Here is a 25044-nt window from a genome sequence, read left to right as displayed (position 1 = left end):
AGTATATTCACAAAGTTGTGCAACCGTCACCACTAATTCCAGAGCACTTCATCATCTGAAAAAGAAGTCTCATGCCATTTGCAGTGACCCTCTATTCCCCCTACTCCTAGCCTTAAGCAACTACTACAGCATCTTTGTCTCTGTAGATCCTTCTATTTGGCATAATATTTTCAAGATTTAGTTTTTTTGCGGGGAGTACCAAGAATTGAACTCAGAGGCACTCAACCACTGAGCCACATCCCCAGCCCTAATTTGTGTTTTATTTAGAGACAGGGTCTCACTCTGTTGCTTAGTGCCTTGCTTTTGCTGAGGCTGACTTTGAACTAGCAATCCTGCTGCCTCAGCTTCCTGAGCCTCTGGGATTACAAGTGTGTGCCACTGCGTCCCACTCAAGATTCACTTCTTATGTAGCATGTGTCAGTACTCCATTCCTTTTTATGGTTGGAATACAATGATATTTCATGTGTTGATATACACATTTACCCATTAATCATCTTAAAGACATTGGGTTGTTTTCACTTTTTAGCTATTATTAGTAATATTGCTGTGAACATTCATGTACAAGTTTTTGCTGTGAACGTGTGCTTTTAATTATCTTGGGGGTACTTAGGAGTTTTGAGTTAATTTGTGTATAAGGTGAGAGCTATGAGTTAAGCTTCTCCTCTTCTTTCGCCTCCTTCTTCCTCTTTCCCTTCTGCTTCTCCTCCGTCTCCTTCCTCATCTTTGTCTTCTTCAATTTTCATCTTCACTCTTCTCTTCCCCCATCCTTCCTCCTCCTTCTCCTTTTTGAATATGAACATCCAGTTGTTCAAGAACCAGTTGTTGAAATGACTGTCTTTTCTCCACTGAATGGCCTTCTCACCTTTGTCAAAAATCAGTTGTCTATGTAGATATGTTTCTAGACTTTTTATTCTATTCCATTGATCTATGTGTTTATCTTTTTGCCAATAAAGCACTGTTTTGATTATAGTAGTCAAAAGTCAGTCTTGAATTTGGGTTTTGAATCCTTCAACATTGTTCTTGTGTTTCAAAATGACTTTGTTTATTCTAGATTCCTGTGCCTTTCCTGTGTACATTCCACAGTCCACTTAGTCACTTGTGATTCTAGAAAAATATACTGAGATTTTGATTGGAAATGTATTGAATCGATAGATCAATTTGAAAGGAATTGTATTCTTAACAATTTGATTCTTTCAGTTCGCAAGCATGACATATCTTTGTATTTATTTAGGTTTTCTTTGATTGCTTCCATCAATGTTTTCAACACAGAGATCTTGAATATATTTTGTGAGATTTAACTAGTATCATTTTTGGTGCTATTGTAATTGGCATTGCTTCTAAAAATGTGAATTCCAATTTTCATTGCTAATTTTTAGAAATACAATTGAGTTTTTTATATTGACCTTGTATCCTGTAATTGACTAAACTGAGTTTTTAGTTGTAGGAGATTTTTGGAGGGTAGATTCTTTGGAATTTTCTATGTAGACAATGTGTTCATTTTAGTTTTATGCATATTTTTATCATTCTTATTGCTTTTCATTCCTCCATGAATCTTTGATATTTTATCTAGTATTATTTTCCTTCTGCCAGTAAATCTTTCTTCACTATTCCTGCTTCTTCTTCTTTTTTTTTCTTAGTATTGTTTTAGTTGTAATTGGACACAATACCTTTATTTTATTTATTTCTATGTGGTTCCAAGGATCACATAGAAATAAATAAATAAATAAATCTGTGCTAGGTGAGCACTCTACCGCTGAGCCACAACCCCAGCCTTGTTCTTCTTATTTTTTGGTGTTATAAATGATCCAACTTTTGTTTGATTGGAAATGTATTTGTTTTCTATTTATTTTTAAGGGATATTTTTGAAAGATATAACAGTAAGTTGGCAATTATTTTTGCCCTGAACTTTGAAGATACTCTCATTATCTGTCCTCCATTTTTTTAATGGAGAAGTGGGTTATTATTACTAATTTGAAGGCCCTCTCTTTCTCTCCTCCCCATCATCTCTCTAAAAGGTTTTTTTTTTTTTAGCAGTTTTACCTTGATGTGCCAAATGTGTGGGTGTGGTTTTTTTTTTTTTAATTTATTCTGCCTTGACTTTCTAACACTTCTTAAATATGTGGCTTAATTTTTTTCCCTTTTGGAAAATTCTTAGTTAATGATCTCTTCAAATATTGCTCTTGCTTTAGTTTCTTTCTTTCCCTTTGGGACTCCAATTACACATAAGTTATGCCTTTTCACTCTGTTGTAAGGCTTTAATTTCCTTTCTTTATTTTCCATTTTGCTTCAGTCTGTGTGTTTCCTACAGATGTGTCTTCTAGTTTTCTGGTCCCCCCTTCAGTTGTGTCTACTACTATTAAACTGACCTATCCAGTTATTAATTTTAGTTATTATATTTTTCAGTTTTTCTGTATTTGCTCCCATTTTTCAATAGATTCCAGTTCTCCGCTAATAATCTCCACTTGAAATTAATTTTTAAAAATAAAATGAAGGGGGTGCTGGGATTGTGGCTTAGCGGTAGAGCACTCGCCTAGCATGGGCAGGACTCCGGTTTGATCCTCAGCACCACATAAAAATAAAGGCATTGTTTTGTGTCCATCTACACCAAAAAAATAAATATTAAAAAAAAATATATTGAAGGGGCTGGAGTTGTGGCTCAGAGGTAAAGCGCTCGCCTAGCATGCGTGAAGCACTGGGTTCAATCTTCAGCACTACATAAAGTAAAATAAATACATTGTGTTCACCTATAACTAAAAACATAAATATTTTAAAAAATTAAAAAATATATATTGAAGCTAGTTATTTTAAAATTGTATCTGATAATTCCCATGTATAAATCACCTGTAAGTCTGTTTGTATTATTTGGTCTTTCTCTCTGGTGTTTTGTCATTTGGTCTTGTCTCCTGGTAAGTCTGATAATTTTTTATTAAATGCTTGACATCATGGATAAAAAATTATCATGAAGATTTGTGCTTCTAGATAATATTATCTTCCTCTAGAGAGGATTTGCTCTTGTCTCAACTAGATCAAGGTCAGATTACCTTAATCTCTTCTTGGATTGAATTGGTTTAAATCTGGATTTTAGCTTTTGTAATGACTGACCTATTCATATATGCTAGAAATAAGATTAGGCCTTCTTTTTTAGCTATAACTCATCAAGGGTCCCAACTTAACCCCAGGGTTATTTTCCAGTTTCCTTTGCTTACAATGGCCCAGAACTCAATTCCCCCCTCCCCACCCCCATGAATTACAGGAAACTGCTGAAATTTCTTATCAACTTCTCAGTCCCTCAACTGCATACATATCTGTAAATGCCTTCTAGAGAAACATGCCATCTGATGTCTGGTTCATATGAATGCATTCATTTTCCCTTTGTGTTCTTGGCCTTTCAAATCTTCATTGTCCTGGTAACTTCTCTTCATGCTTAAACTTTCTTTTATAGTTGTTTTTGGCAAAGGTGTTTGTCTGACACAAGACAATATACCACAGGCAAAAGCAAAATTAATATCATGGGCTTTGGAGTCAAACTTTCAGGGTTCAAATTTCAATTCTATCATTATCTTGCTATGTGACTGGGAATAAGGTGTCAACTCTGAGCCTCAGTTTTTATATTTCTAAAGTGGGGACATATAGAATCTACCTTCTAGTGATAGTGTGTGTGTGTACTTAGAAAAGTGCCTGGAAAACTGGAATACAAAATACTTTTTTTTGTATTGGTGTTTGCTATTATTATCTTCACTCTGACTAGGTTTTCTTTCCAGTTCTCTTCCATCGTATGATGTATATCATTAATGGACTTTTCCTGGCGACTGGATGAAGTCCAAACCCTACATTTGTAGTTCTCAGCCTTAGTGGCATGCTAGAGTAACCAGGGTGTTTTTAAAACTCCTGAGACCACAGCTGACCCAGGCCAACTACATCAGATTTTTTGAAGTGAGATCTACTTATCAGTATTTTAAAGAGATCACCAGGTAATTCCAGTGTTCAGCCAAGATCGAACACCCCTGCTTTACATTGTGGCTTTCAAGACCAACTGAAGTCCAGCCCCAACCTGCCTTTAATCACCACAATGCCCTTGCCTTTCATTGTGGGCATTCCTTGGTAGCAGGCCTATCTGTTCAAGGTCCAGACTTCATAATCCAGGCCTAGATAATCTCCTGGCAGATCACACAAGGCTCAGACACTGATGGGCTATCGCTTTGCCCTCCCTTCCATGGTGGTATGAGTGGGGACACAGGCATGAGCTTCTACCTTTGTCCCCTCCCCTGGGCTCCATTCCTTTATCTTAACTTGCATCTGTTCATGGCATACTTTCCCAGGTATTTTTTCTGTCCTCCTCCTTATACTTCTACCAGATCTTCCTTTTTTTTTTTTTTTACTTCCCTTTTCCCAAGACTAAGAGCCCCCATTCCTTTCAAGACACATACTTTTAACCTATTTTCTTGGCTGCTTGGCACGGTAGCTGGTTTCCAGATGTGGGTCTGGAGAAACCTGGGGTTCCCTCAACAGTGGCCAACCCATGCTCATTCCTCCCTCAGTTCCTTTGTGTTACCATCTACCTAGAATATTTCTACCCCTTCCCCTTCCTCTGCCATTCTGAATCTATCCAGCTTCCAGGCTCCAGGTCTTCCATGGTAACTACTCAGCATCTCCGGTGCACACTGATTTTCCTCCCCCACACTCCTGCTCACTTTGTCTATTCCACACAATTTTGCTCCCAATTATGTACAGGCCTCTAATGGAGAACCTGGGACACAGTAGAAATTCAAAACTGAAATCCCTTACCTGGAAAATCCCTTCACATCAGCACCTAGATTAGTATTTGAACAATTGGGGGTGGGAATCTTGGGAGCCATCCTTAGAATTCTGCCAACCCTAAGAGTGCAGGGGCAGAAAGCCAGAGAACCATTAAGGAAAGGTCCCTTAGATCCAGTGTCCAGCGCCTTGCAGAACAAAAGGCACTTTTTGGGGTCATCTAGTCCAGACCTCTTCTTTTTCTGATGAAAATACTAAAACCCACAAAGGGGAAGAGAATTTATAGGTCATCTTCCATGCGCCTACCCTGGGCCAGGTACTACACTAAATGCTTATGGGGGATACACCCATAAATAAGACTCAGCGTCTGCCCTTAGCATTTCATTACCCATGCACCCAAAGTCCACAGAATTTACTTTTCCTTCAGACTGTAGCCTAAACCCTGCAAAACCAAAAAATTGAGTCTTCCTTTCTCATCAGTTAAATAAGGATAAACATATGATTTAAGTGAGACAATGTGTGTAAAGTGCTTAACAGAGGGCTTGTCACTTTGTAAGGATTACATAAATAAATGTTAGTGATGATTACAATGAGCTGTACTCTGGTCCAAGTGGAAGAGGGGATTCTGTTAGGGAGAGCCAGGCCTTCTTTCTCTTGACCTTTCTGGGTAATAAGGAGCAATACTTGGGCTCTCGTCCTTCCTCCTTTTCTCTTCTGAGAATTTTGAGGGTCTGGAGAGGTGCCTGGAACCTGGCATTTTCTGAAGAGAGAGGAAATAGATACAGAGAATAAAGAAAAAATAACAAAAGTGTCATCATAGGGATATGCCCGTGGGAATTATCTATTGTTTGGAGAAACAACAAACATAGGTTGAGCACCAGCTGTGTACCCTGCCTTGAGGTTCTCATTAGAGGGCGAGACAACTTCAGTGGTCCCCACTGAGAGTCTCAGGCTACTCTCATCCTTTGCCTCCCTCTCTTTGTCAAGAGCTGTTGCAGTATATCCTCCATCCAGGAAAGTTAGGTCTGTTTGGAGAAGGAAGGTGATTCTGTCATTGCTATAGTTAGGATGTGGTTTGTCCCCACCAAAACTCATGTTGGAATTTGATTCCTAACATGATGGTGTTGAGAGGCGGTGGGACCTGTTGAGATAATTAATTAGCTCATGGGGAATCAACCCTCATGAATGGATCAGTGTCTTTCTCAAGAGAGTGGCTTAGGTCTCCCAGGAGTGAGTTGGATTAGTTACCATGAGAGTGGGTTGTTACAAAGCAATGTCACTCTTGGTGTTTCGGCCTCTTTCCTGCGCTGCTTTCTGTTCTCAAAAGTGTTCCCACCATGTGATACCATTTGCCATATTATGACACAGAGTGTGTCTTCATGGACTTTTTAGCCTCCAAGCCCTTGAGCCAAAATAAACTTTATTTCTTTATGAAGTATCTAGTCTCAGGTATTTTGTTATAGCAACACAAAATAGACTAAGCCACATACTTACTAAAAAGTTCTTCTAGGAAACCGTGTCAGAGGAGGGGAAAGGGGGCTAAAATTGGGATTTCAAATTTTGGGATGTCAAAAATGTACTGAGTAACTTGGCTGTAGTTGAGAAAGGAGCATTGAAAAGAAGCTGGGAGAGCCTCAGAAAAACTAATTATAAAATGCCTCCCAAGCTAACCTCAGAGTGTTTAAAAACCTGCTTATTGTGTATTACTGATGGTAGAAGTTTGAGGCACTGCAACATGCTGATAGGGGAGATATTTTGTCAAGAGCAAAGGAGAACTGGGCACTGTGGTACACACCTATTATCCCAACTGCTCAGGAGGCTAAGGCAGGAGAATTGCAAGTTTGAGGCTACCCCAGGAATTTAGTGAGACCTTGTCTCTATATAAAAAATAAAAAGGGCTGGGATATAGTTCAGTGGTAAAGCACCCCTGGGTTCAACCCCTGGTACTGAAAAAAAAACAGTCAAGGAGAGTGTCCACAGAGGTGTTATCTCTTCTGCTAACACTTGGGGCAGGCACTGCCTGTGATGAGCCAAGCCTTTTGGGCCACATCTGGTGACGTCCTTAGGGAGGCAGTCACTGGGTGGAAAGCGGGAGACCAGGGGGCAAAGAGGAATAGTGTGGTGGCAAACAGTTTTAAACATTTTGATGCTATTTAAATTATAAAGAACCCATAAGTCTTCACGAGTTGACCATTCTGTATTTCTTCCAAGCCAGTGGGGAGGTGGGTTGTGAAGCTCTGTGAGTCAAAAAGCCCTCTTGGGCCACCTTTTTGTATAGACAAAGAATGAAAATAAATGACACAAGATTTAGAATAATAGTAATTGGGGGCTGGGGATATGGCTCAGTGGCAAAGCGCTTGCCTGGCATTGGGTTCCATTCTCAGCACCACATTAAAAAAATGAATAAGCAAAATAAAGTTATTTATTTTGTAAAGTATAAAGTCCATCTATAACTAAAAAAAACCCCAAAAAATAATAGTAATTGTATGCGGTGCAAGAAACATGACTTTCGTCCCTACTGGTGGGGTGTAAGTTTGTTCAATCTTTCTTGCGGCATTTGAACAGTATCAAAAGTCTTAAAAATGCTCATAACACTTTGATCTAGCAATTCTACTTCTAAGAACATGTTCTAGGGAAATTGCTGGACAAGGGCACAAAGATCTATGCACAGTGACTTTCATTATAGTTTTGTTCACCACAGTGAACAGCTAAAACAAGCAAAATATCCAGTAATTAGAGATTGGATAATAAATGGAGGTCACTTCATGGAATACCATGCACTACTGTAAGGATGCTGCTGCTCTTTAATATTTATTGATATGAAAATATGGTTATAAATGAGAACCTGAACTACAGAACAATATATTCATTAAAATCTTATTTTCATAGATAAAAAATAGATCTACATTTATTTCAGTTTTTTTTTTCCATCCCAAACTGTTATTTCACCTATGTGGTTTCACACTGCGATGGGCCCTGTGGAGGCCTGATGGCACACAGGTTATTGCCACAGAGTGGTTTACAGTCCCATGTTGTGATGATCATAGGTAGCCTGTGCACATTACTTTGCATAGTATCTGGTACACAGTGGGTAAGTAGAGGTGGAAAAAGTATTGCTTCCAGAAAACCTCTTAAACTGTTAAAGAAAGCATTTTTTCTAGGATGGCTTGGCTGATGTGTTAATTTATTGGGTGCTGGGGACCTTGAGTATGCTAAGTACTTGCCATACCACTGAGTTACACCCTAGTCTCTTGGCATGAATAGAATAGAAAGTTGACACAAAAAATTGGCATAGTTTGTTGACCAGAAAGCATGTAGCTGGTATCTCAATTTTGAAAAAATTGTACATGCACCCATAAAAGACATCCGTAAAAATATAAGTTAAAAAATTTAACAGTGTTCGAATAATATTGGATCAACAGTGATTTTATGTCTTTTTTGGCTTTAACACACCCAATTTTGTGTGCATAGAATAGCCAGGTCTTCAAAACTTCTCTTCTCTTCCAAGTTTTTTTTTTTTAAAGACTTTAATTACTGATATAAAGTAAAACAATTACTTGTTGGTTGGCTGAGAATTGCTAGAAATTAATAAATAGTTTGGAAATTATTTAGTAAATTCTAATTACTTAGCAAAAGTAATTAAAATATTTATAAGTGAACACCCATAAAATACCACCAAGCAAATACATTACTCAATAAATGGTTTAATTAGTATTTCATTACCAGAAATTAATCTCAGTAACCAAACATTACTACAAATTACATGTAGGATGGACAACTTATTTTACTGCTATTAATGATTTCAATTACTAAGTTTGTGCAAGCCTCGTTCCTTCCTACTGCCTCCACCACCCCTCTGCACCTACCCGGGCAAGTTCTCCCACACACTGGGCCTGGATTAGGATGCTGGTGGCTGGTTTGACCCTTTCACATGTTGGGAATCCTCAGCATAGAGATGAAGAATTTCCTGGTTGTCTTACTGAAATAAAGTCCCTGGAGACCTGTTAAATCAGCTGAAATCAGACTCCAGGGGATGGTGGGCTTCTTATCCTAGATATTGTCTTCTCTGGAGTCTTCTAACTCACTTAGCTGCAAGATTTGGTTCCTTCCCCAGGTCCTTGCCAAGGCCTTTGTGGCACTGGCTTGGATTCCTCGTTCACCTCTCAGGTAGGATGGGGGTGCTGGGCTGGGCTGGGCTATTAAGTCATGCAGCTTAGAAAAGGAGTCCTTTCCCCTAGACTGAGGCAGTCACACATCTGGGTAGATTCAACTCCTACTTGTTCCTTGGTCAAGTTCTTTAAGAAAGAGACTCTGACATTTGAAATTTGCATGCAGAAGTCTCACTGGGGAATGCTCTCAGGAGCTACCCCTGTACTGGGGTGGCAGAAGCAGGACCGCAGAGGGAGAAGTTGAGCAAGCCCACAGGAAGCTCTGAAGCTGGAACGATTATGCCAAAATGCCCTGGTTTGGAGGTGGGGCAGGCCTTTGTCATCTCAAATGCCCCGGCATCGGCATTGGTTGGGAGCTGCTGTGGGGAATAATGTGCCTCTCTTTGACTGAGGACAATTCCTAGAGAGGAACTTAGCTACCAACTGTTAATAGCTGACACTCCTTGCAGCTAGAGGAGCCAGTGTCTCAGCTCTGCAGGAAGAGTATGGGCAACACACCCCAGAATGTCCTGAAGCCCCTTATGTCATGGGCAAACTGAGCAACTGCACTTGAAGGCGCTTGTGGGGTGTGGTTTCCTACTGGCATGGCATTAATGCCTGAGTTGTCCTAGTGTTCTCCTGGGGCTGGGGGAAGCCTCGCTTTTGGCATTAAGGTACATGCTTGCTTAGGTGCCACAGGACTTATAGACAATATGTTCTATGAGAGCACATCTCATTGTGTCCCCATAACTTAGCACATTTTGTGGCTCCATTAATATTTGCTGGTTGAATACATCATTGTGAAGATACACAATCACTTAAATGCACTAGTATAAACTATGATGCACTTCTCAAAGGGAAATACAGAAAATCTGATCTAATCTGGGGAGTCAGGGAAAGCTTCCCAAAGAAGTGGCACTTGAGCTGAGACTCAAGGAATGGAAAAGATGAGCCAGGCAAGGTGGAAGGCTTGCTTCCCAAGTCAGGCCTGGACAGGCCTTCACCTTTGTCCCCTGTAAATATCTCCTTGGAGGAAACGAGAGAACCTGAGAAGTCATGCTCATTGAATTTCTCCTGTTATCTGTGGCTAAAGTGTATCCTCTGTCCTTATCACAGCCTTATCTTGTACAAGATTCGTGTGTCAGAGGGCTCATTTTCATCCATCCTTAGCAGGGGTGGCTGTAGGATGGCTTCATTTGCACCTGGGTATACTTTCTGGTGTGGGAGATACAGGTGAAGTGTCCTAGCTGGAGGTAGAGTGGGTCACCAGGGGTGTCTTGTATTTGGATGCCAGTTGTTGTGGGACAAGTGGGGCTGGAAGCAACTGGGCTGCATCACCACTAAGCCTCCTGTTTCTCATCTGTCCTTACCTCTCCCCACCCCTTTGCCCCACCCACACTCACTACTGCCCACCAGTCACCACTGTGCTCTGCTCATTTCTCCTCCACACCTTTGTAGGTGGCCACCCTTTTCTCCAGGGCCGCGTCTCCACTCACCAAGTCCCTGCATGGAACCCTGTCCAGTAACCCCAGGTCATGCTGTTCTCAGCCTTTCCTGGATTTCTGTAGCCCTCAGCTGCGGATACTTTAGGGCAGAGACTCAGTTTGTTTGGGTCTAACCATGCCTGGTCTAGAGCAAAGAGTTTGGAAAATGCTGGAAGGGCTATCAGCCCTGAAAGAAGACCCCGGTAGGCCCGCTTCTGCCACCATGCCCTGGTTGTGCCAGGCCACGGGAACTGTGATGTGGGGGACACTGCCAGGTCTCCCCAGGTGGGCAGACTGTGAGGGGCACTTCAGGCTTGGTTTCTACTGGTGGTGGCAGGGTTGGGAGGGAGAGAGGAGGATGGAAAGTTCACGTTTATTATGTCTGGGACTTTGTCCTTAATCAGTCTATAGCTAATTAGCCGCCTCTTCCCAGGCTCAGCGGAGCATCATTAATCACCACAGGAGAAAGCTGACTGTGGTGCCTGCCAGCTCAGGGGAAATCCTGACTCCCTGGGTGGGCTCCTCTTGCCTGGGGTACTGGGAGGACCACAGAGGTGTCGGGGGCTCTCTGTGAGGGTTCCAGGGTGGCTGGGAAGGTGCACAGGGGCCGCTGAGAGAACTACTGGCAGAAGGGTGTGGCACCTTTGTGTCCTTCTTTGTTTCAACATTCCAATTTTGTTCCTGGTGAAAATGTGCCTAGACCCAAACAAGATAAAATCTCAGATTCCCTTGCAGCTAGGGAAGGCCATGTGACCCTGTTCAACCCAATGAGGCGTAAGCTGAAATCTTCTGGAGGCACTAGGAAGTCTTTTCTTTTCCTATAAAGGTGCTGCCCCTTCTTGCCTTTTTTTCCCCCTTGAGTGAAGACTTGAAGGCTGGAGCTGCAGCAGCCATTGGCCACTATGATAGAAAGACCAAAAGAATTACAGCAATATCAGCCCTGACATTGTAGAACTGGTAAATCAATGCCAGTATCCGTCCTACCTTTCTGTCACGTGAATAGAGTACACCTCTATTTGTTTAGGGCACTGTTGGTTGGGTATTCTGTTTTCTGCAACTGAACACATTTCTCAAATGGAGATGACTTAAGTGTGCCTGCAGAGATGCCCCATGTACCGAGAGCAATCCAGGCACTCCCGGGCATTGCCAACTACTGGGCACAAGTGACGCTATAGTGGTAATGATAAGCCAAGTGTCACTGGCTTAGCTCCTCCTATCCACACAAAAGCTCCAGTTCTTCATCCTTTAAAGTCTCATTATCCAATGCCTTTTAAGCCATCTATGTCATTATGAAAGTATCTGGGTGTGACATTGATCTATCAATGGTGTTAAACTGTGTGATGGAGCACTTAGGCAAAACTAGGTTTTCTAGAAAATAAGTAACATCTCTCCTCTTATTATGCAGTTATGAGGTAAGTAGGCAAACGCATTTGCTCTAGGAAAGGGTGCAACAAAAATATCCAAAGAAGGTTTTGATGTTTGGAGCTGGTTATGGAGGTAAAGATATTTGCATAGGGACCAGCAGCCTCCTGGGAAGACTGAACTCAAGACCCTGACTCACCCTTTCGTTTTGGGTTTAAGGTTAATGGGAGCCTTTCTGTTAACTAAGTTGGTCCCCTCTGAGATCCTTTGATAGGAAAGGATAAAAGCACACCAGAGAAGAAACTCACCCTCAGGAATTAGGGAGTTAGATTTGGTGAACTGAGTTAATAGTCAACTTAGAAGTTTATTAGAGAGGCTGGTCCTCCCAGCCCTGCAGTTCTGGTTGTGCTTTGCTCTGTGTGTCCTTCTGTGTGGAACAGCACTATGATTATGCAGGTGTTGAACTGTGTGGGACCAGTTTTCAACAGTTACCCGCTGTAGCAGCCAACAATTAAGTCTGTTCAACCCTGTGTCCATCTGGCTTTTAAGAAATGGAACAGGTCCTGATGCACCAAGTAAGTATCTCTGGTTCCAGGACAGTTTGGAGAATGTTGAGTTAGAGAGGTAATATTGCACAGTAGATAAGAGAACAAACTCTGCAGTCAGACTGTTTGGGTTCAAGTTCCCACTGCTACTTAAGTAATGTACAGGTCTGGCCTGTGGGTATGCAGACCTGTGTAGTCTCACAGGGCCCCCTCCTTAAATAGGCTTTATGCTTGGCTTGATGTTTGGTATCTTGAAAGTCTTAATATGTTTTGAACAAGGTCCTCATGTTTTAATTTTATACTGGGCCCTGCAAATTATGCAGTCAAATCCGCTTAGGCAAATGATTTTGAAGGCTGGAGGGTATACCTCTGTTTCCCTGTATGTAAAATGGGTAAAAAATATTACCTCAGAGAGTTGTTGTATTATATACATTAAATACATTAGAACAGGACTGGGCACATATCTAGCTCCATGTATGTGTTAGCTGTTGCTATCATGTTTATCAATGGAGGCAGCTGAGGACTCCAGCAATTAATCTGTAAAACACAGAGAGGTGACTACATCCCTGTTTCCATCTAGTGAGGCTGATCAGATCAAGCTCACAGGGAACAAGGCAAGGAGTGGGAAATGTGACCCCTCGACTTACTTCTCACACCAGATGAGATGCCTCATTAATCCCACATCCATCTGGGCCCACAGAGCTGACAAAGAGGGGAACACTGAGACCAGAGCAGTGTGGAGTCAAGGCTAACCTCCTGCCTGAGGGCCTGACAGCAGAAGTCAGGCATGGCTCAGAGGAGCAGGCTAGAGCCCTCCTGGACACAGCTTGAGTCCTCCCAAGGAGCCAGGCCCCGGCAAGCTGTCCTCAGACTCAGGCCTCCTCTCCTCCCCCTGGAGATGGCATAACAGTCAGGGAAGGGGAGCCTAACCCCAGCCTTCCTTCCAGCTTCTACTCTTGCCAAGGCTGTCTTGCATCAAAGACTTAGATCAGAGGGAAGGGTGTAGTGGAGAATGCTTTAATATGAAAATCATTCTAAATAAACTTATAATCATTGACATATAACATACAAGCAAAAAGGAGTAGGATCTTCAGTGTCCAGCTTAAAAATCCTACTGAAACAAACACATTCAGTTCAGGACATACAGCGTCCCCAACACCCTGAGAGAGCTCCCTCCAAGTTACTCCTCCCTCCCAATTCAACCACTATCTTGCATATTGTTTTTAAAAAACATTAAATTTCACCTTTCCTAATTTTTATTTAAAAATTCCAAATCTATATAGTAAATTGGAAGAACAGAATAGGAATACCCACATGTTCACTTAATATATCAGTTATTAACATTTTGCTGCAAATTCTCTGTTGTCTTTCTTCCCATCTTTCTCCTTTTCTCTCTGTTGTCTCCCTATCCCTACACATGCAATTTTCTGAACCATTTGAGAGTTGTTTATAGACAGCATGACCCTTTGTCTCTCTTTTTCTCTCTCTTTATGGTGCTGGGGATTTAATCCAGGGCTTCATGCATGTTAGCCCCAGCAACGCTTTATCTCTGAGTGTTTCAGCATATATCTCTTAAGAATGAGGGCATTTATATAGTGTAATTATCACACTCAAGAAATTTAACATTGCAGGGCTAGAGTTGTGGCTCAGTGGTAGTGCGCTTGCCTTGCATGCGTGGGGCATTGGCTTAGATCCTCAGTGCCACATAGATAAGTAAAATAAAGGTATTGTGTCCTAAAAAAATAAATAAATAAAAAGAAATTTAACATTGCTACAGTGTTGTGTAAGTTAATATTCATATCTTGGTTATTTTGGTAATGTTCTTTATAGATATATATTTTTAAAATCAATAATCCAAACTTGAAGAACATTTTGAATTTGGTTGTATATCCCTTTCATGTTTTAAAATCTAGAAAAGTTTCTTACATTTGCTTTTTGTGATATTGGCACATACACATTTTTTTTCAGTGCTAGGGATCAAACTCAGGGCCTCACACATGCTAGGCAAGCACTCTATCACTGAGTTACAGCCCTAGCCTGAGACTGATGTTTTCAAAGAGTGCCAGTATGTTTGTATTATGGATTTGTAGTTCAGAATTTGTCTCATTATTTGCTCATGATTGGACTTAGTTTAAACATACTTGTCAGGAACACTATATGAGTTTTATTATTAAGATATATTTATTATTTCTAATTAATTTATTATTAATAGTAACTGCAATTTATTGAGCATCCATCATGTGATGTGAGGATTATTGTGCCCATTCTACAAATGAGGTAACTGAGGCAGAGAGTGGCTAAGTACTTTCCCAAGGTCATGTAGTCAGACAAGGTGCACTAGGATTGGCTCTTGCTGCAGTACCATACTCATGACCTCTATAACCAACCACCAGTGATGACAGGGAAGAGAAGGAGGCTGTGCCCAGGAGGGCAGGGACTGCATATGTTCTCTGTTGAAGTCCAAGAATCTCTAAGGCCAAGCCCAGAGCAAGGATCCATAATTGCTTATTGAATAAATGAATGAATGATTGTTTTGTGGACAAAGATCAACGTGGAATCCATAGTGTAGTGTCACCTGAATCACCAAGAAAGATTGTCAGAAATATATATCTATGGACCCCACTGTGATCCACTGAATTTACAACTCTATTGGTAGGACCTGAGGATCCGTATTAATCAGGTTTTCCTAATAATCGTGACAGAGACAAAATTAAGTGAGAAAAGCAAGTTTAGAAACAGTATGTACTGCCTAATTTCATATATCTCTTTCTCTGTGTGTCAAGGTGATGAGGTTAGATATGGATTTACAGTTTCAAGAAGGATGCTAGGAAACTGTTACCATGCCTGACTCTGAGGAGTGGGTCCGGGGCCTGGAGGGCGGGAGGAGGACTTTACCTTCTACATTATGCATTATCAGAAATGACACGGGGTTGAATTAATGCGTTCTTATTGTAAAAAATTAACACCATAGATAAGTAAGACCATTATATAATTTATCACTGAAACAGAACACTTTTGAGAGTGAAAAGCAAGCACTATTATTAGTCACACCTGCATCAGGGAAAACAGGCCTCTTGGGCAAACCTGGACAGGTGGTCACCCCTTGAAAACCAGAGTCCCCTTTGATCCTTCCATCTGGTTATGTCTACCCCCAACCAGAGGTAACTGCTGTGATCAGTTTGATGTGTATTTTTTCAGATCTCATAAGTACAATATGTAGCCCTTGAAAGCTCTTTGTTTGGAGATATCTCTTTTTCCATAAGTAATATCATGCATGCAAGTTGTGTTTTCTTCACGTGACAGTGTATTTTGGAGACTTAGCCATGTCAAGCCTGCATGGACCTATTTTCATTAACAGCTGTATAGATAGCATTCTGCATGTGAATAGACCCTCTTGTTTTTCCTTGTGAATGGAATTTCACCTTGTTTCCTAGTATTTGTAATTAATAACAAGGCTAATGATCATGATGTCCATATTTTCCAACAGTGGAACAACCTAGCACCCCTCAGAAGTCCATCTAATGTTAAAATACTACCAAGAGGTAGTATTTTAAGGAACAACTGAATTTATGAGCATGCTTCCTCACCAGGCTTGAGGATTCTTCAATTTTCCTGTCCAGGGGGGGTACAGGGCAGGGGGTCCAGAAGTAGGGCTTTCCCCAGCTTCACCATCAGATCTTCAGAACATCTTTGGCCACTCCAGATCTTTCCTGCATCTGAGGTTTGACAGCTGCCAGAACCTCCATTCTCGATGTTCTTCCTCTTTTCTGCTGTTTATGAAATTTTAAAAAATTCATCCCAGATGACAGTTGGATGTGGTGGAAAGAGCTTAGGTTTTGGAACTAGACAGATTAGGTTTAACTCCCAGTTCTACCACCAACTGGCTACGTGATCTTGAGTAAATTGCTTTACTGGAAGTTTAGTTCTTCATTTGTAGAATAGGGAAAATATTATCCATCTCACAACTGTGAGCACTTAGGTGGATTGACAGAGCTGGTAATGGACATGCCTTTTGCTGCTACAAAGTGAGCCCTCCATAAGTGTTCATCTTTCTCTTGTCTTACTATTGCTTTGTGTGTATCGGTGGCACTACAAAACCAGGAAGCTCCCTATGGGTGCTCCTACAGGCAAAGGTTATGTCCTTTTCCTCTTTGGCACCATCTCTACCCCTAAGTCCTAGGACAGGATTGGTAAACATTTTGGGACCCAGGAAGGAGGCAGGAATACACGGAGGCTGCTTCAAGGCTGGGCTCATCTTTATCCAGGGTCCTGGGGGCTACCTAGAAAAGGACAGGGAAATAAACCCTGCTTTTGGACAGATCCCTCCCTCATGGGAGTTTCCGATCCCATAGGAGCAATTGTTCCTAACCCAGGGGTCTCCAGGCTTTGCCGCCAGGGCATCTCTTAGTCCCATGGAGGGACTGGTCAGTAGCCTCTGAAGTGCTAGCCTGATGAAGGAGACCTCATACTTACTCCTAGGAAGTTTCTAGACTGATGGAAGAGGCATACTCTCACCTGGGAAGCCTTCCCAACTTTTAGTGCAGACTTCACTTGGCAGGCCCCTCATTTCCTTACCTATGTGTGCATGTTGCTCTCTCCACTGGACTGTGAGCTTTGTGAGGGCCGATGTGATATCTCACCTTTGGGATCTCTGGTCCCAGATTGTTGCTGGGCATCCTGGAGGATGTGTGTAGATTGGGCACATTCTCAAGGCTCCTCTTTTATAGGAAGAATCAGAGTCCTCTGCTACTCAAGGGCACAGAAAGAGCAATTTAGAGAGCGTGGGTGATCATCAGAAGCCCAGGAGGAGGGGCTGGTGGGGGATCACCTGGGTCCAGGGCAGAAGGCCTGCTTGGGGCACCTGGCCTTGCCTGTCCTCCCACATCCCCTTGCATCCCTTTCTGGAAGGTTCTGCAGCTCCTTGAGTCTCAGAGGAGCACCCACATGTCCTCTTCCTGTGAGGACCATGTGCGGAGGGGCCACCTCTGTCAGCCTCAGAAGTGAGAAGATTGTCAGACCCTGAGCTGACGGGCAAGTCAAAACTGCTGGTTAAATGGCTTTAAAGTAGTGGCCATTTATAAGTTAATGAAAGAGAAAATAGGCACATTATACATACAGATTTGTCCTTAATGAGGGGAAAAGGCATTGTTTACTGATGCTCAGTTCTAATTAGCCATGCACCCGGCTAGCTGCTTTCCAGCAGTGCTGTGCCCCTGCGCTCCCATCTTCCACCAGCTCCTTTAACCCCTTTTGTGCCGCTTGGACCCCACTCACTCCCCTACCCCCAAGCATCAGGTTCCAGGGCTGGCTGAGTGGCCCCTTCCTGACTAAGTCTGTGGGGACTTTGACCCTGGCAGACAGACCTAGCAGCAGCTTGTGTCTTGTGTTCTCCTCAGTGGGGTGTCCAGGTGGAGGGCGATGTTGCCAGGACCCTCCCGGGCAGCCACCCTTGGAGGGAGGCAGAGCTCCGCATGGCTGCTCTTTGAGGGCGGGAGGGGCTGCAGGGTAGCGAGGAGGACCCAATGGGCGAGGCAGATGGAGGTGGGGACGGCAAGCTGGGACTCCCTGGGAGGGAAGTACTCAGGAATACCACCCACAGTCCCATTCTTTATGGTTTCTCTGAAGCCATCAGGAAGGAAGGTGACCCCACTGGGACAGGCCAGCAGCACAGGACATCCAAGTGGGCACCTCACTGGAACCATTGTAGAGAATACTCTGTCCGTTCTCAATCCAGCGTCTGCACACATGAGGTCACCCTGGCACAAACAGATAACCCTTCACCCAGATCCCAGCCTTTGGCCCAGCCTGCTAGATGCTGCTTGTCCTCAGCAGGAATTAACCAGCAACAGAGAGGAGAGTGAACATCATGACCACCTGCCAAAGTGGGGTTCCCAGGGTCTGCTGGGCTTGGGAAACCAGTAAGGAAAGAAGGAAAAGGAGTTGTCCACTGAAGGGTTGGGGGAGATGGTCACCCCAAGCCCTAATCATCCAGGGGCACTTTGAGATGTCTTTTTTTTTTTTTTTTAATTGTTTTCTGGCAGTACTGGGGATTGGACCCAGGGCTGCTCTACCACTGAACTACATCTCCAACCACTTTTATTTTATTTTGAGACAGAGCCCTGCTAAGTTGCCCAGGCTGGCCTTGAACTTGTGATCCTCCTGTTTCAGCCTCTCAAGTTGCTGGGATTATAAGTGTGCCACTGTGTCTAGCCCAAGCTGTCTTTAAGAGGCTATAAGAACTTGGCTTTCCCTTGAACTTTGTGGATGAGTCATGGGCAGAATTTCTAACTAGCAAGGTGCACAATGCATCCTCCGCTCTGCCCTAGGAGGCCTGGGGTATCGTGGCTGGGGCTGTAACGGGTGGCAGAGCACCACCTCTACAACCAGTAGGAAAGAGACCATGACATGATCTCACAGCACTGTTTTAGGGGTCTGATACAAAAGTAAACTTCCTGGCTGATTAAAAAGGCATTTGGTATAAATGCCACATTTTGTTTATCCATTCGTCTATTGAAGGGCATCTAGGTTGGTTCCACAGTCTTGCTATTGTGAACTGTGCTGCTATGAACATCGATGTAGCAGTGTCCCTGTAGCATGCTCTTTTTAGGTCTTTAGGGAATAGACCGAGAAGGGGAATAGCTGGGTCAAATGGTGGCTCCATTCCCAGCTTTCCAAGAAATCTCCATACTGCTTTCCAAATTGGCTGCACCAATCTGCAGTCCCACCAGCAATGTACAAGTGTACCCTTTTCCCCACATCCTCGCCAGCACTTGTTGTTGTTTGACTTCCTAATGGCTGCCAATCTTACTGGAGTGAGATGGTATCTTAGGGTGGTTTTGATTTGCATTTCTCTGACAGCTAGAGATGTTGAGCATTTTTTCATGTACTTGTTGATTGACTGTATGTCCTCCTCTGAGAAGTATCTGTTCAGGTCCTTGGCCCATTTGTTGATTGGGTTGTTTGTTCTCTTATTGTCTAATTTTTTGAGTTCTTTGTATACTCTGGATATTATCAATAGACGAATGGATAAAAAAATGTGGCATTTATACACAATGGAGTATTACTCTGCATTAAAAAATGACAAAATCATAGAATTTACAGGGAAATGGATGGCATTAGAGCAGATTATGCTAAGTGAAGCTAGCCAATCCCTAAAAAACAAATGCCAAATGTCTTCTTTGATATAAGGAGAGTAACTAAGAACAGAGTAGGGACGAAGAGCAGGAGAAGAAGATTAACATTTAACAGGGATGAGAGGTGGGAGGGAAAGGGAGAGAGAAGGGAAATTGCATGGTAATGGAAGGAGACCCTCAGGGTTATACAGTGGAGGAGGTAGAGAGAGAGGAGGGGAGGGGAGGGGAGAGGCGGGGAGGGGGGAGGGGGGAGGATGGGAAAGGCAGTGGAGCACAACAGACACTAGTATGGCAATTTGTAAATCAATGGATGTGTAACTGATGTGATTCTGCAATCTGTGTATGGGGTGAAGGTGGGAGTTCATAACCCACTTGAATCAAAGTGTGGAATATGATATGTCAAGAAATTTGTAATGTTTTGAACAACCCACAATAAAAAATTAAAAAAAAAAGACATTTGGATGGCTTTATATCAATTCATTTGAATATACAAAATACACAAAATGCAGAAGTCCTAGAAAAACACAAGTGACCAAAACTGACAAAGGAATAGAAAGTCTGAATAATCCCATAACCATTAACATGAATCATTAATTAAAGATCTCTTAGCTGGGCTCAGTGGTGCATGCCTGTAATCCCAGTGACTCGGGAGGCTCAGGTAGGAAGATTGAAATTCGAGACCAGCCTGAGCAACTCATAGAGAGACTATCTCAAAGTAAAAATAAAAAATAAAAGAGGGCTGGGGATGTGGCTGAGTGGTTAAAGCACCCCTGTGTTCAAACTTGATACAATCAATCAATCAAGATCTCCTCTTAGAGAAAAGTCCAGGCTCCAGTGCAGCCCTACTTTTGGCAGTCATTGGACAATTGTTGCTGTTAATAAAGCTGAAACTCCCATCTGCTGTCACCTCCTGAAGCCTCTTTTCTACACATTCAAACCTTGAGATAAGGTAAGTCACATGCCAGTTCTTCTTCCCATCTTTACCTCAGAAGATGTGTCCTGTATCACCTTTCTCACCAACACTTCCTCTTTATTGCAAGTTTGAACTGGTAGCCAAAGGACCTTTTATGAGCATATCTATTAAGAGTCTTTGTGTCAAGCAAGCCACCTATATTCTTATTTAATCTGCACAAGCATCCTGCAAGAAGGATATTGTTATCCCCTTGGGAGGCCCACAGAGATGGCCTGATTCATTCAAGCTATGAGATAGTGAGAGAGGAGATAGGAAAGATGGAACCCAGGACCACCTAATGCTGAAGCCTGTCCTTTCCCTCTGAGGCATATTGCCACCCCAGGGCAATCCCACTCCACCCTCAGGGGTAGAAAAGTCATGACTGAGTCCACACTCCATACCCATCTCCAGCTTTCACCATCTAGACCAGAGTTTCAGGCCCCTCCACCCTGATCACAATGCTTGGGAATTTCTTTAGTTGGTCTGTGACCCTCTTACATGGTAGCCCCCAAGAGCTGAACCTGCCAATAAAGGCTATGGTTGGCTATTCTGGTTAAGTTAAAAATTACCTCAAACTTAATGGTATGAACAACCACTTATGTTTTACACTCTGTGGCCAACTGTGAGAAGAAGGGGGACTTGAACTTCCTGTATTGTGAAGGGGAACTTGAACTTCCTGTATTGGGTTGCTGAGAGTTTAGAAATTCCAATAGGGCACATTGGAGTTGCTTTACCTCTGTTCCATGATGCTTGGGCCTCCGCTGGAAGGTTCCAAGGCAGAAGTTGGAAGAAGGTTCCAAGCCTCTAGGGGCTGGAATCATTTGAATCATCTGATGCATCTCATATGCATCTGGTGGTTTGTACTGGCTGTTGGGTGGGCCTTGTGACCAGAATATCAGTATGTGGCCTTTCCATGTAGCTTTGGCTTCCTCACAATATGGCAGCTGGGGAAGAGAGCCAGGTGAAAGCTGTGTTACTTTGTATGACTTAGCTTTGTTGGTTATGCAGCATCACATTTACTACATTTCACTTACTGATGTAGCTACAATTTCAAGGGTAAAGGAAATAGACTCTACTTCTTGATGAGGGAGTGTCAAGGTTCTAGGAAATCAGGGATGACTGGAAATGTTACTTGGTCCCTTTTAAAAATATGGTGTGCCTCATCATCTTCACCCAGAGGAAGCTCTCCAACAGGGGGACCTGAGATATGCCCAAGATGTTGTAGTGTCATCCATTCACATGCTAAGTGCTGCCTCCCTTTCCATCCAAAGCTGCACAGCCTCCAGATCCCACCTTCACTCAGATTCTGCCCTTGAGGCCCTAAGAGATTTGATCAAGATGAGGGAACTTTCGGCTCAATTCTCTCCAGCCTTCTGGGAACATTGCTCTGGGTCACTGTGGCTACAGCCCAGAGAAAAATTTCTCCCTCTGGGGGCTGTTATTGAATTAAAATTTTATATCCCATTTCTTAAAGAGTAAGTATATTGAACAGTTTCTATATATGGAAGAAGAAAACAAGAAGTCCTGTTTTTACTTATATGTAGCTCTTGTTTTTGTTGATCCCATGGGAAACATGAGATTCTTCCATAGGGAAGAAGTTGTCAGAAGTGGGAGAACTGACTTGTGAATTCCATCATTGGGGTGCTGAGTAAGAGCCTCTCTGCCCTGTTTTTGGCACAGGAGCATGGTTCACACAGCTGGCTCACTGGCTGTCACCCTGGAAAGTGTAATGAGCTGATCATGACAAGTGGAGAGGCACCTGGTACAATAATAACTAATACACCCACATTCTACACTCTTGCCTGAGCATTTTATACAACATGGTACCATTTAATCTGCTTAACAATGCTGTGAGGAAGGGACTGATGTTGTTTTCACAGATGAGGAAGGTAATTTCTTTAAGGCTCAGAAAGTGTAAGTAGTTTTCTCAAGGGTACCCAGCTAGGAAGTGATGGAATTGAATCCAGACCCATGTGCTCCAGAGCCTCTTCTCTTAACATGGAGCCATGATGTGCAGACAGCAGGCTTCACAGCTTAAAAGGAGGAGCAGGAATTGTGCAGTATAACACAGGAGGCACACAGGTTTGGGATGTTGATCTCTCCTGGTTGGACACCAGAGATTTATTCTGCTGCCTTAGTTTCCTCATCTGCAAATGGGGATCACACCTACTGCAATGGATTGTCTTAAGCACTAGAACAGTACTCCAGACCCAGTGGGTAGCATGCATGGTTAAAGAGTCCCCTTCTCTTTGTCCTTCCTCTATTTTTTGTTTTGAGCCCATCCTGGGGAGGAGGCTTCCCTACCCAGGGAAGTAGGGAAATGGCCAGGACGAGTCTGCTGTCCATGGCCACTCAAAGTCTCTGGTTCTTTGAGCTCCCTCTGGATTTCAGGACTCCAATCCCTCTTCACTGTGATTTTCATTGGGAGAACTTTAAATGATTTTATAAAAACTGCAAATGTACAAGGTAATTGAGTCTTCTGTTTTATTACCCTGAGCTGCCTGGACCTTGCCTGGCCTCCTCCTCACTCACAGAGCCGCCAGAATAAAGTTGGAAGTGTTTGTGCTGGTAATATATAGGACTTAATTAACCTGGCCTTTTATAGCATTTCCAATGGAGGGTTGGAACGAACTTCGAGGCAGCTTGAGAAAAGGGAAGGGGGGCCGGGGTGGGAGTATGTATGTATGTACAACACTTGATGTTGGTTTTCCCCTCCTGTTCTTTCCTCTAGTACTTTAATCAGCATTTAATGACCCAGTCGAAAATTCATTATTCGGACCCAAGCTGGTGGGAAGGCCTGGAGGGGAAGGCTGCCTTTCTCCCTGCCTCTCGTACCCCATACAAGTCAGTGAGTCCCAACTATGCCAGCCACATTCCAGAAACTTCCAGCAGAGCTTAATCCTGCTCATTTTAAGTAGGAGACAATGAATGGACATTAACTAATGGACTCCCTGTGTCGCCGGCTAACAGTGTCCCCTACTCCAGTGTGAACCAACCTGAGATGGGTCCAGTAGAACATGTCCCCATTACCGGGACCCAAGACTGAGTTAATGTCCTACCCAGCCTTCCCACTCCCTCTCCGATCCCAACATTCTACTCCATTCCTGTCAGTACAAAGCTGGGTGTAAACTGGACACCCTTCTAAACCAGTGACTCAATTCAGATCCACCCCGGGCACAGAAGGAAGGGTGTTTAACTGCCAGCGTGCCTTCATGTCTTACAACTATTATTTTCGGGAGACTTCCAAGCGAGGGCAGTTAGGGTAAGTGCCTCTCACCAGCTGCCTGCTCAGACCGTGCTCCAGATACCCTGGCTCATAAATCCTGCCCCAACACTGCCGAGCACTTACATCATCCCCAAACCTCATGCAACAATTCGATTTGGAAATAAAAAGGCAGGTGTTAATTGACTCACTCCCTTTGCCCCTTTGTGGTGCCCCTGACCCTTGATAGCTTTTAACCTTGCAGTTAATAAAAGTTTGGGGCCCAGTCCCAGCACAGTTCCTCATTCATTCTTTCATAACGTCAGCACATTCTTCCTGAGTGAGTGTAATGCACAAGTCACTGGCCAGACCCTTCGAGGGGGAGGATTAAGTGGCCAAAGATGAGCGAGAAGCATTCCATGCCTTAGGAAGGCCTACAGAGGATGGCCACAAATAACACGGACTTGGGCAGCAGATGCCGTGGGCTCTCAGGGAAGGCTTGGGTGCAGCCAGAATTCTGGAAGAGTCTCCTGATCTTGAGTTGGTCCACCCAGCACCTATACCTCCTCCAGGAACACCCAGATACTCCTTTGGGGAACTCACATTTTTCACTAAGTTTGTCATTCCAAACGGGGCTGAATGTTGGGTGCCCAGGGGTCAGTCCATGAGTATAGCTAGCCAATCAGAGCAGGTTGGCCCCTGGTCACAGACAGATTAGTACAGCTACCAGCTCGGGACTGGAGCTCGGCCAGGAGTTGTTATTGCTCAACTCCCGGGAAGCAGACACTCTTTCCATTGGGACTGGTCCCAAGTAAGCAGCAGTGGCCTGCTGGTGCCCATTTAGCCTCACCTAGGGGAGGCTTCCTGAACCCCAAAGCAAAGCCACTGCTTCATTCTCTCCTGAGAAAGTGGCTATGGCTTTAGGCCCTGGCTGTCTCCTGTGCCACTGTGAGTAGATGTGGGTTTTCCAGCGTGTATACAATCTCATGTCCAAGTGACCCTTTGTCCACCTTCAACTAGTCTGTGCCCAGGGAAGTCAAGGAAAGGAGAGCTGAGTGATGGGAACCAAAAGATGGTTGAGGAGGCTGGGGAGCTGGATCCAGCCTGCCTAGGGCCAGACAGCTCTTGAACTTTGATTGCATTGAACCAGAAAATGGCCTGGGCTCTCTTCCTTGGTTTACACTTGAGTGAGTCAGATTTCTCTGAATTTATGTTGCATTCCAGCCTCTGGGTTCCAAGATTTCTAGGTGCAGGAATCAATTGGAAGCTATTCTTGTCCTCCCCCAACTCAAGGGTGGGCCAAGGAGACAGGGGCTTCTGTCCACTTTCCCATTTGTGATAGAGTCAGGGCACTTCAGGGTCAGGGCCCTGAGCACATAAGTTGAGGGGGCACTGCTGCTTTGTGGGACTCTAAGAGTGAGTCCTCCTTAAATTTTGCAGCTTGGGCTCCTCTTGCTTTTCCC

General features: G+C 43.5%; 1 long non-coding RNA gene across 2 annotated transcripts in view; it reads right to left on the bottom strand.

Moving 5' to 3' along the window:
* Positions 1 to 3266: 3266 nt before the first annotated feature.
* The window catches only part of LOC124076132 (uncharacterized), a 52212-nt gene continuing 30434 nt past the window's right edge, over positions 3267 to 25044 (bottom strand). Inside the window, exons 2-5 of one of the 2 annotated variants that reach the window (XR_006846255.2) lie at positions 21114 to 21323; positions 16935 to 17040; positions 15882 to 16064; positions 3267 to 5515 (exon numbers count right to left, since the gene is read on the bottom strand). This is a non-coding gene — a long non-coding RNA (uncharacterized LOC124076132). Of the gene's footprint in view, positions 5516 to 12409; positions 16065 to 16934; positions 17041 to 21113; positions 21324 to 25044 lie in introns of those variants that run through there. The other variant, XR_006846254.2, reaches the window with a different exon arrangement.

Source organism: Marmota monax, unplaced genomic scaffold (assembly GCF_021218885.2).
Source record: "Marmota monax isolate L192 unplaced genomic scaffold, Marmota_monax_Labrador192_F-V1.1 WCK01_AAM20220418_F8-fsc00019, whole genome shotgun sequence".
Taxonomy (NCBI): Eukaryota; Metazoa; Chordata; class Mammalia; order Rodentia; family Sciuridae; genus Marmota; species Marmota monax.
This window is presented reverse-complemented; position numbering and strand designations above follow the sequence as displayed.